The sequence below is a fragment of the Puma concolor genome, chromosome A2 (genome assembly GCF_028749965.1).
Source record: "Puma concolor isolate L17-30 chromosome A2, mPumCon1.1.hap2, whole genome shotgun sequence".
Lineage (NCBI taxonomy): Eukaryota > Metazoa > Chordata > Mammalia > Carnivora > Felidae > Puma > Puma concolor.
Genome location: NC_141668.1, coordinates 123,697,748 through 123,714,467, shown reverse-complemented (window position 1 = coordinate 123,714,467; position 16,720 = coordinate 123,697,748). Strand labels below are relative to the sequence as shown.

Here is a 16,720-nt window from a genome sequence, read left to right as displayed (position 1 = left end):
ACATCTATCTGTAGGTATCTATATATGCGTCCATCTTTCTATACACACACATACACACACACACACACACACACACACACTTAATCCATGGAGAAGTGGTTGATAATAAACAGTGAGAGGAGGAAAATTAGCAGTCATGTATATCAAGAAAATCACTAATATATCTTGAATTTTAAGGACAAGGCTAGAAGATTTTTACCTTTGTACTGAAATAAAATATATGACATACCCCATACTCAGTCTCTGAGCTGAGAACAGAATCCTTCATGCTTTAAGAGTGAGCAGAAGAGGAGCCTCAAAAACTATTCCTAGGGCTTTTATTTCAAATCCTAATTAGTTGTACTTGGAAAATTAGTTCTAAGTACAGATCTTGGCACTTGTAATTGTGAGCTGACATTGAACTCACTTTATTTTAGACTTTGAAAGCAGATTAAATTCATGTTAAATTAAGTTTTTCTTCTCTCCTGTTGCTTTTTGAACGTAAATCTTGAAATAATTCATCAACACTGCCTCTCTGGCTTCTGGGAAAAGGGTCCATTCTCACACCCCAGTGACCAACGGTTGGTTTTCCTGAGCCTCCCAGTTTTCCACTGATGAAAATTTAAGCGGCTTAAATCTTTCCTACAAATTACCAGGTCATTTAAAAATAAATTGGGCTCATTTTAATCTAATTTCTAATGCACAACTGCCTGGGGAGTTATTTTCAGCTCCGTTCGTTGCAGTTGGCAATTATCATGCTCCTTTTAAAGAAAAGAAAAGTAACAGGACTATATTTTATCAGAATTACCAGTGATCTTTCAGAGCAACTCATATTTAAGCTAAGTAATGGGAGAAATGAAAGACAGAATAGGCAATGACATAGGCTTGAGAAGGCCCAGCCAAAAACAGAAATGGTGAGGGCATGTAGTCCAGGTGCTAATATTTTACTTTTTTGGGCCATGAAGATCCCAGGTCTGCGGATGACAACAATTAATGTAAATAATTGAAAAGACTTGATGATTTTCTACATCTGCCAATTCTGACTCCATGACTCTGAGACCGCCAGCAAAATTTTACTTTGAATATTCCTGATTTCCAGAGGATAGGACTTGTGTGCTTAGTTACTGAAATGAACAGTGTAATTCAGTCATTGATTAAACCAGAGGGAATTGCTTCGACTCACAAACCTCAGATCACAAAATCAGAATTGATTTCTTCCTCCTCCTAGTTCTTTATATTGTAAGAGTGTGGGTATTACAAAAATCATTTCCACACTTCAGATGGAAATGTCTGTATCCAATACCCTGTGCAGGGTGTGTGGGTTCACTGGTTTAGAAGCACCTGCAAGGTGTAAATCAAAGATTGTGGGAATTCAAAAGAAGAAAAGATGTTGTCTGGTTTGGGAAGGAGGAGGTTGAATATTATGAGTAGGCTTCATGGCAGAGGGGCTATTTGACAGGAAGGTGGATCACATTTAAGAAGGTAGGGATATGAGTGCATTGGACTTTTGGGATCAACAGTGGTGGAAGAGAGAGTAAACATTAGGTTTAGAGTTTGCTGGGAAATGTTTCAGACAGGGGGCTGGTGAACGATATGTTTGGGCCAGATGGCAGAATGCTTGACCAAGGCATGTGGATTCTCTGCTCTGGGCAGCAAGGAACCATTGAAATAATTTGAAGAATAAAATACTGAATTACTGAAGACAACATTGGGAATGACTTTTATTCCTTCAAACCTTTGTGAACAGATACCATAATGTTGTGTTGCCACTTTGGCATTTTAATGTCAAATATAAATTTCCCTCTCCCCCAATTTAGAACAGAAGGAGCTGGGTACTTCTAAAATAATATTGACATATGAGCTAACTTTCGACAAACATAAAAGACGATAATTAGCAAACGTGTTGATTCAAATTTAGGTTAAAAACACATGTATTTAAAAGTGGATACCTTACCATTTGGATGGCAAATAGCTAATAAAATCTCCTTCTCTTTTGTTTAGGTATGACTAAATCTAATATTATTCTCCATATAACTTTGAGATGTTAATGATGACAATAATAATGATATTCTAATAATCTAAGTGCTTTACATGTAGAATTTTTTAAATCTTCACATCTCCATGAGGTAGCTGCCATTATTATCCCTATTCCATAGATGAAGGGAATGAGGTACAGAGAGCCTGAATAATGTGTTATAGGCCACACACCTCATGAGTGGCAGAGCTGGGATTTGACTTAGCATTTTGGCCCCAGAGTCCATAATCCTAACCACTTTTTTAGGCTGCCACTCCTAGCACAGTAGGGACATAGTCCAGGCTATGGGAACAAAGAAACTGAGACATAAGGAGTACAATGACTTAAACAAGGTCTTCTAGAAACGGGAAAATACAGGATTGCTAAATTTACTTGTGTTTTTTTTTTTTCAACGTTTTTATTTATTTTTGGGACAGAGAGAGACAGAGCATGAACGGGGGAGGGGCAGAGAGAGAGGGAGACACAGAATCGGAAACAGGCTCCAGGCTCCGAGCCATCAGCCCAGAGCCTGACGCGGGGCTCGAACTCACGGACCGCGAGATCGTGACCTGGCTGAAGTTGGACGCTTAACCGACTGCGCCACCCAGGAGCCCCTTTACTTGTGTTTTAAAACAATAGCTTGTGCCAACGAATGGCCCTCCTTGTGAATTGCAAAACTAGATTTTTTTTTTTAATCTGTAGTGACCATCATTTATTTGGAAATTTGGCTGAAGTTAGATTAAGTGGATGTTTGGCAGGAAGCATGGACAGAGAGTTTGATGTATGCAAATCAGTGGCACACCCCAAGCAGGACAGCCTCCTTCAACCACAACAGTAACAAGAGAAGGATTTCCAAGTTCCTTTTCCAGGCCCGGACTAAGTATCCTCTGCAGTGGTCTTATCATACCCCAGATTAAATTTATAGCATGGCTTTTTAAAACACATTGCCATTCATCTGTGTTTCTGTCTTTTCCTTTCTCAACCTTTAGTTTCTCAACCTTTAGTACTGTTGACATTTTGAGCTCGATAATTCTTTGCCACAGTGGGCTCTTTCTCTGTAATGCAGGCTGTTTAGCTCCATCCCTGGCTTCTCCCACTACATGCCAATAGCATTACCCTAATCTTGATGATAACACTATAACCAGACATCACTGGTAACCTGGGGAGCAAATCATTCCCAGGTAAGACATACATTTTCTTCCTCTATGTTTAAGCATAGGCAGGGACTAGTTCCCCTCTGTCACTACTCTTAAGCCCTAGGGTATGCTCACTAGTAGGTTAGAACAGAAGTTGGTAACCTGGGATCCAGAATCTCTGGGTTTGCTAACTAGGGTCCATAATAACCTTGACATTATACACCACTGTTTTGTGTATGCAGCCTTTTCTCTGAAGTCCCTAGTTTTCAGAACATTCTCAAAGAGGTTTGTGGCATACTAGATTATTGAGAATATTGCCCTTGAGGGAGTGCTGTGGATTACATATCATAGAATTTTACCTTGGGTAGACTTCTTTCCCTCCCCCCCCTCTTTTCTTCCCACCCCCCAACTTAGGCTAACACACAGTGGCCACAATACTAATATTGGGCAGACATAAATTCCTAAGGATCAATCTTATACCCAAGGTAGTCCAGGCCTGCTTAAATGAGGAAAGTGTTGCTAAAGGAACCGTTTGTGGTAGGGCATGTTCTCTAGGCTAGTAGTAGGGAAATATGGGCACTGGCCCTCTGATGGTGTGGTCAGGTGAATTAGCCCTTATGCCTCATGGGGTGAGGATTAGATCCCTCATCTTTGATGCTAGCCTCCTAGTAGTCCCTGGATTACCATAGGGAATAGCATTGGTTCCAAGGGGGAATTCTGAGCAGGTTGAAGAAGCAGCCACTACAAATATTCTGTGTTTCCTGTCACTTGTCTCTTGTTTCTAGTCCAAACTCCAAAGTTCTTAGACTAGGGGTGGTACAGTTTTACATAAAGAGGAGGCTGAGGAGGTAGTATGTGTAAAAAATGAAACAAGATAAAATTCCAGAAATTGAAAAAGACAGGAGGTTAGTAGAAGTCTATAGATGACCATTCATCCTCAGGAAAGTCTTTCTCTTCAGAAATTAAAGATGTATGGGATCTCATACATCAGTTTCATTTTGCATTTGGGGGGCGGTTAGAATGGGATAAGGAAATTTGGCTGAATCTTCTTTTTCTTTTGGTTTTGATTACTACTTCTAGCAATCTAAGGCTGTGATACTAAAATTTTTAAATTTTATTTATTTATTTATGTTTTTATTTATGTATTTATTTTTAATTTACATCCAAGTTAGCATATAATGCAATAATGATTTCAGGAGTAGATTCTAGTGATTCATCCCCTATGTATAACACCCAGTGCTCAAATCATCAAGTGTCTTCCTTAATGCCCCTTACCCATTTAGCTCATCCTCCCACCTACAACCCCTTTCCTTGTTATATTATTTTTGCTTCCTTTCTCTTAGGTTCATCTGTTTTGTATCTTAATTTGACATGTGAGTGAAATCATTAAGATAGTTGTCTTTGACTAATTTCGTTTAGCATAATACCCTCTAGTTCCATCCACGTAGTTGCAAGATTTCATCCTTTTTGATTGACGAGTAATAGTCGATTGTGTATGTGCGTGCGTGTGTGTGTATACACAGCACATCTTCTTTATCCATTCATCTGTCAATGGACATTTGGGCTCTTTCCATAATTTGACTATTATCTATAGTGCTGCTATAGACATTGGGGTGCATGAGCCCCTTTGAAACAGAACACCTGTATAAAAAATAATCTCCCTTTGTACTCAACCATTTGGGATTTGGCTTTCTTTCATTTATCACTAAAGCATTTCTCATGGATCCATCTACTAACCTGCCAGTCTGGCTGATGCTATAATGTTGTTGGAATTGTTTTAAGACCAACTGGTCCTTCTTTCTCTCGAAAAGGAATACATGGCCTTGGGCCTTGAGATAGACCTGGGTTCAACTCCTTATTTTTCTACGAATTAGTTATATTACTTGAGGAAAGTAATATAAAAGAAAATAAAATAAAAGAAAGAAATCTTACAGAGTTGTGAAGAGCATTAAATAAAATGATATTAAAATTGTTTAATAAAAGGTTTGTTCCTGGGGCACCTGGGTAGCTCAGTCGTTGAGCGTTTGGCTTCATCTCAGGTCATGATCTCATGGTTTGAGGGTTCAAATCCTGTGTTGGGTTCTGTGCTGATAGCTCAGAGCCTGGAGTGCACTTCAGATTCTGTGTCTCCCTCTCTCTCTGCCCCTCCTCTGCTTGTGCTCTCTCTCTCTGTCTCTCTCTCTTAAAAATAAACATTAAAAAAATTTAAAAATTAAATGTGGTGCCTAGGTGGCTGAGTTGGTTGAGGGTCCAACTTCGGCTCAGGTCATGATCTCGCAGTTTGGGAGTTCGAGCCCCGCATTGGGCTCTGTGCTGACAGCTTAGACCTGGAGCCTGCTTCAGATTTTGTGTCTCTCTGTCCCTGCTCCTCCTCCATTCATGCTCCATCTGTAAAAAAATGAATAAACATTAAAAAAAATTTTTTTAATTAAAAAAAAGTTTGTTCCTTGCCCCATTCATTTGACACCGAGCCTCTCATTTTTTCTTTAATACCCAAGACTTATCTCCACACATTAAAATAGAAATAAACAGGTATAGTTAAAGGTTTGCATTTAAGTGATACCATATATTCATGTAGTCTTATGTGAGCCTCTGCACAAATTTGTGAGACCAGAGTAGATAGCCTCATTTTATAGATGGGGAGATACAGACAAATGTCTTTGATCCACAGCTAGGAAGTGATAGAGCTGGGACTCAGATTCAGGTGCTCTGAGAATTCTATTTTTATTTTTAACTGCTCCATTAGCTCTCCCAAGTCAAGTAGGAAGAGCAGACCTATGTGGTGAAAAATGACTGAAGCAGGCTTCTATCATCCAGAAAGGGCGAATGAAAAAAGTCAACCTGAGTGAAAGAAGTGAGACTGCAAGTTTGAAAAGTCAGAATTACCCGGTGGTGTCTCTGATGTGTTTGAAACCCTCTGGGAAAAGAGCACAAAGGAAAAGATTATTCCATATTAAAATTCTTCTGTTACTAAGTGGGGAGAAAGGACAAGAGAATTTCCTGTCATTTTTTGTCACTTCAGAAGGATTTCTTTTTAATTCCATTTGGTTGAATAGCTGGGTTAGAACCCCAGTAAAGGTACAGGCTCAGCAGCTTCTGGATGACAGTATCTTGGGTCTTTGAGAAGTCACCAGCCCTTGATGTTCATGTTTCTTTCTCCTTGGCGTCTGCTCTACAGATAAGCTACCCTATAGGCTTCAGGGAAAATACCTAATAGGGAATCTGTATGGATTGTAAAAATCCCATCTTTTCTACAGGACTTTGTAACTGTAAAAACTTTGAGGGCACTTTTCCAGCTCTATTTTGTTGTGGGGGAAAACGGCATGCATGCAGAATTGCCTGCTCTATCAGAGGCAGACATATTGGAATGGTAGGTAGATAGTTTCCCAGGCAACATTACTGACCTGAAAGTGTAGTCCTCTGCTTGTTTTTACAGTCACACAAAGCACTGTTGGGAGACCTAGAGATGCAGGATATTTAAGCCCAGAATAAAATTGAAAGCATTATTGTCTTTACTTCAAAATAGAGTTTGAGAAATCCAACAGAATGCACAGCACTCTATTCATTAATATTTCCAACATCTTCTCATCTATTTCCTATTCTATTTAAGAAAACCATGGTCTCACAATGGAGTGTGAATTCATAAATGGCAAGGATTTCTGTGACATACTTTCCAATGTTTTTTAAATCTATGGGATTTATTCACAAACATTGAGCTTTTTATTTTTCCTAGCAAAATCAGTACAATGCAAGGTGGGGAAGTAAAGCATTAGTGTTTGCTGCAGTAGAATAGCACCTCAATTTAATATTCAAGTGAATCCAAGCTAAGTTCCATCTTTCTGGATTGGTCATATCAAGGTTTTAAAAGTTTGAAAACACAGTGAGATACTACCTATCTTTTTTCTTCCAAATCTGATGACTCTGTTTGACATTTGGGCTGCCATTTTGATAAACTCTTCATTATAAATCTTATAACCCTTCATTATAAATAGCCACGATGTGGTTATTGTTAATTCTGGACTGAATCTATATTTGGGAATGCCTTACAAATTTGCAGGCAACTTTCTTGATCATGTAATTACTAGGTCTTGGTAGTGTATTTCTTTTCATGTGATTTACATTATTACTACCTTTGTATACAGAGGCTAATGGTGGTTTCTAAGGCCACATGCAGAACTATTTTATTTGACTTCTAGAAGCTATCACATTTGAGAAAAATAACCTGTATCCATAAAGGTTACCTTTTGGGAAGGGGAAATTGAAAGTCTTATGTTTTATGGGAAGGTCGTATTAAATAATTTTGGGGGAGACCATGGACCACATGCCTTAGACCTTGAGGATCTAATGGCAGTTCTTTCCCTGTTGATTCCTTGGTGACTGGCCAACATAAAGCTAGAGAAAACTGCAGTTACTGCAGATGGTGTTCCTCTGCTGGCTGTGTCTCTGATGCCCAGATGTGATGGGGATACTAGTCTTGAGTTCTGTTTGTAGAATGTCTGTACCAGATTTTATTTAGTTGAACTGATTAATTAAAATACCGAGCAGGAGGCAGTCTCAGCAGCTTCCAGATCACAGTCTATTGATATCTCTTAGAAATCATTAATACGTGCTGTTCATATTCCTTTTGTCCCTTTCTACCACTCTACAGATGCAAATGACAAAATTCTGGGGAAATGCCTGGCAGAGTGGATTGTAAAGATTCATCTTTTCTTTCTTTTTTTAAAGTTTGTTTGTTTGTTTGTTTAGAGAGAGAGAGAGAGATCCAGCAGGGGAGGGGCAGGAGGTGAGGGGGACGGACAGAGGATCCAGAGGATCCAAATCAGGCTCTGTGCTGAAAGCAGAGAGCCCAGTGGGGAGTTTGAACTCATGAAACATGAGACCATGACCTGGGCTGAGGTTGGATGCTTAACTGACTGAGTGACCCAGGTGCCCCAAGACCCACCTTTTCTAAAGAACTCTGCAAGTATAAAATTGTTGAGTGAACATTTGTCTTGGATAATGATAGAGTCCATAGAACTGATCCATAAATAATGATGAAGGAATTGATGAATATCTAATTGTGCAGGGCATGTTTTTTCACATCATAAAATAATATAAAAGGCAACACTTATTTTCAGTGTGTTGGTCATCAGGTGGTTGTGGTGGGGACATTCCAAAAACCAGGAGCCAGTGCTAGCTGTTGGTTTGATGGTCATAAGTTTTATGAAGCAAAGAGCACATGAAGGGAAATACTGGGAAATAGGGGTGGTGAGTTAGGTTGGGGTTGGGTTTCAGAAGGCCTTGAATGAAGGATAAGTTTGGTACTCATTTCTACAGGTAATGAGGAGCTTTGGTGGCACTTACAATTTATAGGTGTTATTTTGGGAAGATTATTGAGGTCAAGGAGACTATGTTCTTTGGTGCTTACCTTGCATAGAGTCTTGCACATAGTAGAAATGTGAATATTAGGTGAATATGTGAATAAATGAAACTATTTTAGATGAGATAGGGGATTGGGCAGTTCTTGAAACATTCCATGGATGAGATGGAGGTTTGGGTTGGTGTGGAGGCAACTGGAATGGAATTGTCTAGAACATATAGAAGAAGCAGGGATTGATATTTGACGTGGAAATAAAGGAGAGAGAAGAACAAAGAAATAAATGAAAGAATGAAGGAGTATAAGGTTGAGAACCAGATTATGATACTGTATTATCCCATTTTACAGAAATGGGGGCTTAGAAAGAAGAGCATATTTGGGCTTAGACATGTGGCATTTTAGTCTATGACTCTGTTGACAGGCTGGCATAGATACACAGCACTGGTGGTCAGGTGAAGACCTTGCCTGAATGTGAGGTTCTCTGAAGAATGATGTTGGTTGAAATCAGGAGGTTGTAGTCTATACAGTTGACATAAACTTACAGTTCTGTGGTAACATTCAGTCCTAGTAGAAACAAGCTAATGGTGTAAGACCAATAATGTCAGTGTATGTTGAAGAGATGTATACACATCATAGAACAGAGAGAAGAGGGAAGAGTGCCCATTCCTGGCTTTGGACTGCATAGGCATTATCTTTTCAGGGCAAAGTAGGGTAGCAGAAAATTGGAATCCTATATCTTTGCGTTCAAATCCCAAAATTACCATCTCCTGTGCTTTCTGAGAGGCCACAGATAGCCTACTGATGAAGGGCATGGACTTAGAGAACTGGAACAACCAGGTGCAAATCCTAGCTTTATCACTTACTAGCTGTAGAACCTACTATACGGGGTAGTTTCAAGGATTATTTAAGTCACTGTAGGACGCTGGGAAATCTGGCGGGCCGGAGGCGGCGGGAAGCAGCCGCTGGGCCGCGGCACCGGCAGCGGGAGGCGTCGGGATGGTGAAACTGACGGCGAAGCTGATGGAGCAGGCGGCGCAGTATACCAACGCTGTGCGGGGCCGCGAGCTGGACCTCCGGGGGTATAAAATTCCTGTCATTGAAAATCTAGGTGCCACCTTAGACCAGTTTGATGCTATTGATTTTTCTACAATGAAATCAGGAAACTGGATGGTTTTCCTTTGTTGAGAAGACTGAAAACATTATTAGTGAACAACAATAGAATCTGCCATATAGGTGAGGGACTTGATCAGGCTCTACCCTGCCTGACAGAGCTCATTCTCACCAACAACAGTCTCGTGGAACTGGGTGATCTGGACCCCTTGGCATCTCTCAAATCACTGACTTACCTAAGTATCCTAAGAAATCCTGTAACAGATAAGAAGCATTACAGACTGTATGTAATTTGTAAAGTTCCACCAGTCAGAGTACTGGGTTTCCAGAAGGTGAAACTGAAAGAGCGTCAGGAAGCAGAGAAAATGTTCAAGGGCAAACGGGGTGCACAACTTGCAAAGGATATTGCCAGGAGAAGCAAAACTTTCAACCCAGGTGCCGGTTTGCCGACTGACAAAAAGAAAGGTGGGCCGTCTCCAGGGGATGTAGAAGCCATCAAGAATGCTATAGCAAATGCATCAACTCTGGCTGAAGTAGAGCGGCTGAAGGGCTTGCTGCAGTCTGGTCAGATACCTGGCAGGGAATGCAGATCAGGCCCCACTGATGACGGTGAAGAGGAGATGGAAGAAGACAGGGTCACGGTCCTCAGCAAGATGGCCTGAGTATCTACAGGACGTGTAACATCCTCCTGGGACAAGTCCTGCTTTTTGAACTTGGAATAATAGCCTTGTTTCTGTCAGCAAAGTGGAGTTCATAAGCATTGTTGAAATGCTTAAGACTGCTGCTGGTAATTTTGTAACATCATACATTTTGAAATCTAAATGCCAGTTTTCTACAAATAGTAAAAATACAAAGACATTTGCTGTGAAAAAAAAAATAAGTTACTGTAAGTAAAGTATTAGGGCTTTTAAGTACTAGGTAGTAATAATAACCATCTTTATTTAGGGGAATCAATAGTTTGAATGATGTTTAACTTTGAGAGGACTTGGTATCCTGATCTGTACAAATGGAATTGATAAACCAAAAAGAAATCTGCTTACCTTTTTCCCAAGAGTGATGGATGTTTCATTGTAAGTGGGCTCGGGCTTTTGCTTTGTACGTTTACCTGGGGTTTTTCATGGCTTATTATACTTTACCCCTTGATAATCCATTTCTTTTCCCCAGACTCACTCCTGATAAGACAGTATCCAGATAAAATAGATGTTTTGACACCTCTAATATGAATGTCTGTAATGTGAACCCTCTGTCTCCAGTGTTAGGTTTGTTCTCTTGCACCTAAGACACACACATACACACACAAGCAAACGTTAAAAAGACAATCAGCTCATGCAACTCAGAAGTCTGTGGGTCATTTTATCTCCTGATATGGCTGGATTTCAAAGCTCAAATGCTGTCATTGGGGCTCTATCACTTTCTTCATTTCTTGCCTCTTTCTGCTATTTTGGTGCTTCTAGATGAGATATATATCTTAGAATATCTGTTTATCAGCTCAAGGAAGGAATTCGAACTATCTCTATTTTGGTGACAAGCCTCACTCCTTAATCAGCCATTTTATTCAGATTAAAGGTGTGCTGTGATGGGCCTGACCTGGGTCACATGCCGTTTGGGTGGACAGATCCCAAGTCTGTAGGTAGCAGTCAAATAAAGTATTCCGGGAAGTCTGGAAGGATACCTATTATAATCCATTATGCCTACTTAGATATCTACAAATGCAGGCTGGGAATGTTTCCCTCTCTGTGGTTGAATACAGAAACCACAGCAACATTTTTTTTTTTTTTTTTTTTTTTCTGGCTTGGTTTCTTGTCCGTTAAAACAAAACTGATGCAATATCTTCTAAAATCCAGTGTACCTAGAATAGTAAAAGGAATGCCAGGTTGTGGTTGAGTTAGGCACTGGGGCTTGGATGTCCAGAAACATTTGAGAACTGAGGCTGGTTAAAGTACTCAGAGGCAGGCTGTAGATTGCTTTCCCTAACTTTTCCAGGCACCATGAAGATCAGTAAATTGATGTTCCTGGCTAGTTTAATATCCTCATGTCTATGGGTTACATGCTTCCCAACATGTTTAATTTTAATTAATTTTAATTTTTCATGTGTAATTCCAAAACAGCAATAGTTCCTGTTTTAATTCTAAGGAATTAAAGCTGTTCCTTCCACTCCCCTCCTTTTCCTCCTGTTTCTTCCTCTTCTTTCTCTCTTCCTCTTCCTCCGCTTCCTGCTCTTTCTTCTTCAAGTATATTAGGTTAGCAGTGTTAATGTTAGTAATACTGCATTGCCTTGAGCACATGGTTCCGTCACCCTAAATTCTCCCCAGTCTCATTCTTTGTTCTGGATTTCAGATCCTCTGTGACTAATGTATTATTCACTATATTATTCTCACAGAGCAAGATGTATTATTTACAAGGTTGTAGGATTTCTGAAATTCCACAAGATTTCTTGTAAATTTGTAAAAAGCATGCTGGGCTAGACTAGTTTTCTGCCATACCACTTGCATCAGCATCTGATAGATGGACTCCTTTATTTGCTGGATGATGCTTTGTTTCCAATCCTTGCATATTCCAACAAGAGATATTTTGATGCTTTGTATACTAATATGACCTATCAATTCTTTCTCTCTGTAATTTCCAGAATTTATGGAATCAATGGCATTCAGCTATAAGCATCATAAACTAAATCAAACTGTACCTGGGAATTGTTGGCTTGAACGGTCTCCAGAAAAGCATACAAGATTTTATTTACCACTGGAGGGCAGTAGGGTGATGTATCCCAGACCTAAGAGTTTGTGAGCACTCCTGTTTCTCTTACCTTGTGAAAAATGCTGGTTTTACAAGTTTTTAAAAAGGCTTATACCCTTTGTCATTGGGCTATGTTGGGGCTCAGACAGGCTAAGATGCTGCCTTTTCTAATTTCACTAATACTTTTGGTTTCCGTAGCTAGTGGTGTGCTGGTAAATGTTTAACAACCAGCTGTCTGAGGGAAATGTGCAGCATTTGCCAATTTCTGTGGTATAAATATTTCCATTGTAGCTGATTTGAAGCTACTGATTTGATATCACTGAACGCAGAGTCAGCAAGGCATGTTTACAAATCAGCACATAGAAGCATCTCCAGCACACCCCTGTTAGCTATGGTCACTTATCACTTATAGTCCATGCTGTTAGTTTTGTTTCCAGATGTACATGTCTTAACTGTTTTTCTAACAATCTAAAAGCCAGAGAATGCATGCCTAATTATTTTTGTCTCCCCACACTGCACCCAGCACAGTGTCTTAGACATTTTAACTTTGTCAGTAAAAACTTTCTGCTATAGAATAACATACATACAAAGCAATGAACAAATTTGCTGTGAATTAACAGTTGAGTTATAATGAAACCTTAGAATTACATACAATATAGCCAGCCCCTAGATCAAGGGACAATATGTCACCAGCATCCAGAAGCCTCCATGTACCTTCTCTAGCCATTAACTTTGTTCTGTCCTGAGTTCCACCTCCATACATTGGTTTCACCTATTTTTTTGAAATTTCATAATGGAACCAGATAGTATTCACTCTTTTCATATCTGCTTCTTTCACTCTGTATCATGTTGTGTGATTTATTCATTTGGTTGTAGTTAGTTTTACTTCATTTTTACCACTATGTATAGTATTCTATTGCATAAATATACTATCATTTATTACACATTCTGTTGTTTTTTGGTTTTGTTTTTTAATTTAGGTATAATTGACAAAACATTATTTGAGTTTCAGGTGTGCAGCGTAATGATTCAATATTTGTGTATACAGTAAATTGACTACCATAATAAATCCAGTTAACATCCGTCACCATGATTACAGTTGTTTTGTGATGAGAATTTTCAAGATCCACTCTCTTGGTTGCTTTAAAATATGTAATACAGTATTCTTAACTGTAGTCACCATGCTGTATATTACATCCCCATGGATTATATACTTTATAACTGAAAGTTTATTACTTTTGATACCCTTGCCCCATTTACCCACCTCCCAATCTCCTAACTCAAGCAATCACCTCTCTGTTCTATAGTCAGAAGGTTGGAGGTTGTTGTTGTTGTTGTTGTGGGTGTTTGTGTGTTTAAATTCCACATATAAGTAAAATCATAAGATATTTATCTTTTTCTGTCTGACTCATTCCACTTAGCAAAATGTCCTCAAGTTCTTTCTAGTTGTCACAAATGACAAGATTTCACTTTTTTATGGCTGAGTAATATTCTTGTGTGTGAATATATCTCACATTTTCTTTGATTGCTCATCGATTGATGGACATGTAAGTTGTTTCCATGACTTGGCTATTATAAATAATGCTGTAGTGAACATGGGGTTGCATATACCTTTTCAAGTAGGTGTTTTTGTTTTCTTCCAATAAATATCTAGAAGTACAATTTCTGGGTCATTTAGTAGTTCAGTTTTTAATATTTTGAGGAACCTCCATACTCTTTCCCATAGTGGCTTTGCTGACTTACATTCTTACCAAAGTGCACAAAGTTTCCCTTTTCCTTACATCCTTGTTAACCTGATGTCTTGCCTTTTTGATAATAGCCATTCCAACAGGTATGAGATAACATCTCACTATGGTTTTGATTTGCATTTCTCTGATGATTAGTGATGTTGATCATCTTTCATTTGTCGGTTGGCCATCTGTTGTCTTCCTTGGAAAAATGTCTACTCAGAGTCTCTGCTTATTTGTAAATAGAAATATTTCTTTCTTTGCTGTTGAATTGTGAGTGCTTTATATATTTTGGATATTAATCCTTATCAGATAAAATATGTGCAAAAATTTTCTCCCATTCAGTAGGTTGCCTTATTTTTTTGATGATTTCCTTTGCTGTGCAGAAATTTTTACTTTGTGGCAGTCCCACTTGTTTTTGGTTTTTTTTTTTTTTTTTGCTTGTGTTGCCCTTGCTTTTGGTGCCAATTCAAATCATCCACAACAACATCAAAGAGCTTACCACCTATATTTTCTTCTAGGAGTTTTATGGTTTCAGGTCTTACATTAAAATCGTTAACCCATTTTTGGGCTCCTGGATGGCTTAGTCGGTTGAGCATCTGACTTTTGCTCAGGTCATAATCTTGCAATTTGTGAGTTTGCACCCTGCATCTGGCTCTGTGCTGACACCTTGGAACCTAGAGCCTGCTTCTGATTCTGTGTCTCCCTCTCACTCTCTGCCCCTCCCCCGCTCACACTCTGTCTCTCTCTCAAAAATAAATAAACATTTAAAAATTAAAAATAAATAAAATCTTTGATCCATTTTGAGGTGTGTGTGTGTGTATGTATTGCTAATTCTTGTTTTGAGATAGTAGTGTACTTTTATTCTGTTGCATGGGGTTGTCCAATTTATCCAACACTATTTACTGAAGAGACTTGATTTTTTACTCATTGTATATTCTTGGCTCCTTTAAATTAATTGACCATATATGGATAGGTTTATTTCTGGGCTTTCTATTCTGTCCCATTGATCTATTTATCTTTATTTATTTATTTGTCATATTATTTTTATTACTATAGTTTGATAGAGTTTGAAATTAGAGAACATAATGCTTTTAGTTTTGTTTTTTCTCAAGATTGCTTTGGCTATTGGGGAGCATTTTTGGTTCCATACAAATTTTAAAATTTGTTCTATTTATGTGGAAAATGATACTCAACTTTTGATAGGGATTACAGTGAATCTGTAGATTTCTTTGGAATATGAACATTTTAACAATATCAGTTCTTTGAGTCCATTAGCACAGAATATTTCCACATTTATTTATGTCTTTTAAATTTCTTTCGTTAATATCTTTTAGTCTTTACCTCCTTAATTAAATTGTATCTTTTACTTTCTTACTTAAATTTATTCCTAGGCATTTTTTTTTTTTTTTTGGATACAATTGTGAATTGGATTTTTTTAATGGCCTTTCTTATAGTTTGTTTTTGGTATACAAAGATACAACATATTTTTATATATTAATGTTGTATCCTGTAACTTTCCTAAATTTATTAGTTCTAACAGTTTTTTAGAGGAGTCTTCAGGGTTTTCTGTATGTACAAAATATCATCTTCAAATAATGAGAATTTTACCTCTTCCTTTTTAATTTGGATGCCTTTTATTTCTTTTTAATGTCTAATTTCTCTGGCTCAGACTTCCACTACTATGTTGAGTGAAAATATCAAGAGAAGGTATTTGTCTTGTTTATAAAAGGAAAAGCTTTTGGCTTTGCACCATTGAGTATGATGTTAGCTGTGAGTTTGTCATCTATGGCTTTTATTATGTGGAAATACATTTCTTATATATCCACTTTGTCGAGAGTTTTTTTCATAAATGGATGTTGAATATTGTCAACATTTTTTTCTGCATCTATTGAAATGATCATAATTTTTTTTTTTAAACGTTTATTTATTTTTGGGACAGAGAGAGACAGAGCATGAACGGGGGAGGGGCAGAGAGAGAGGGAGACACAGAATCGGAAACAGGCTCCAGGCTCTGAGCCATCAGCCCAGAGCCTGACGCGGGGCTCGAACTCATGGAGCGCGAGATCGTGACCTGGCTGAAGTCGGACGCTTAACCGACTGCGCCACCCAGGCGCCCCAAAATGATCATAATTTTTATCTTTGATTTTGTTTATATGGTATGCTCCATTAATTAATTTGCAGGTGTTGAACCATCCTCGTATACCTACAATAAATCCCACTTGATCATGGTGTATGATTCTTTTAATGTATTATTAAATTGGATTTGCTAATATTTTTTGAGGATTTTTGCTTTTGTGTTCATCAGAAATAATGCCATGTAGTTTTCTTAATTTGTGGGATGGGTTAGGGAGTGGGAAGGGAAGGGTTGGGAGGGAAGAGGTATGAAGACAACATCCTGGGGGAGATTGTACCTGATTTGAGACCTAGAAAATGAGTGAGGCAGGGAGGGAGCATTTTTCAGGCTGAGAGAATAGTATGTGCAGTGAACTGAAGGAGGTAGAGATGGCTTGAAGAATTAGGGAATGGGAGATGATTTTCACAGTATGGCTGAAGGCTAATGTGGACAGATTAGAAGAGGGTGATTAAAGATGATACTGAAATGGAAGTTAGAGTCAGATCATGGAGAGCTTTTGTACCCTCTCCTAAAAATCATGACAAGCTA

General features: G+C 38.5%; 1 long non-coding RNA gene and 1 pseudogene across 1 annotated transcript in view; both read left to right on the top strand.

The window, feature by feature from the left end:
- Nucleotides 1-16,720, top strand: part of LOC147583487 (uncharacterized) — a 250,019-nt gene that overhangs the window by 60,802 nt on the left and 172,497 nt on the right. The gene's annotated exons all lie outside the window — the stretch shown is intronic.
- On the top strand, nt 9,440-10,257 carry LOC112857823 (U2 small nuclear ribonucleoprotein A' pseudogene; annotated as a pseudogene).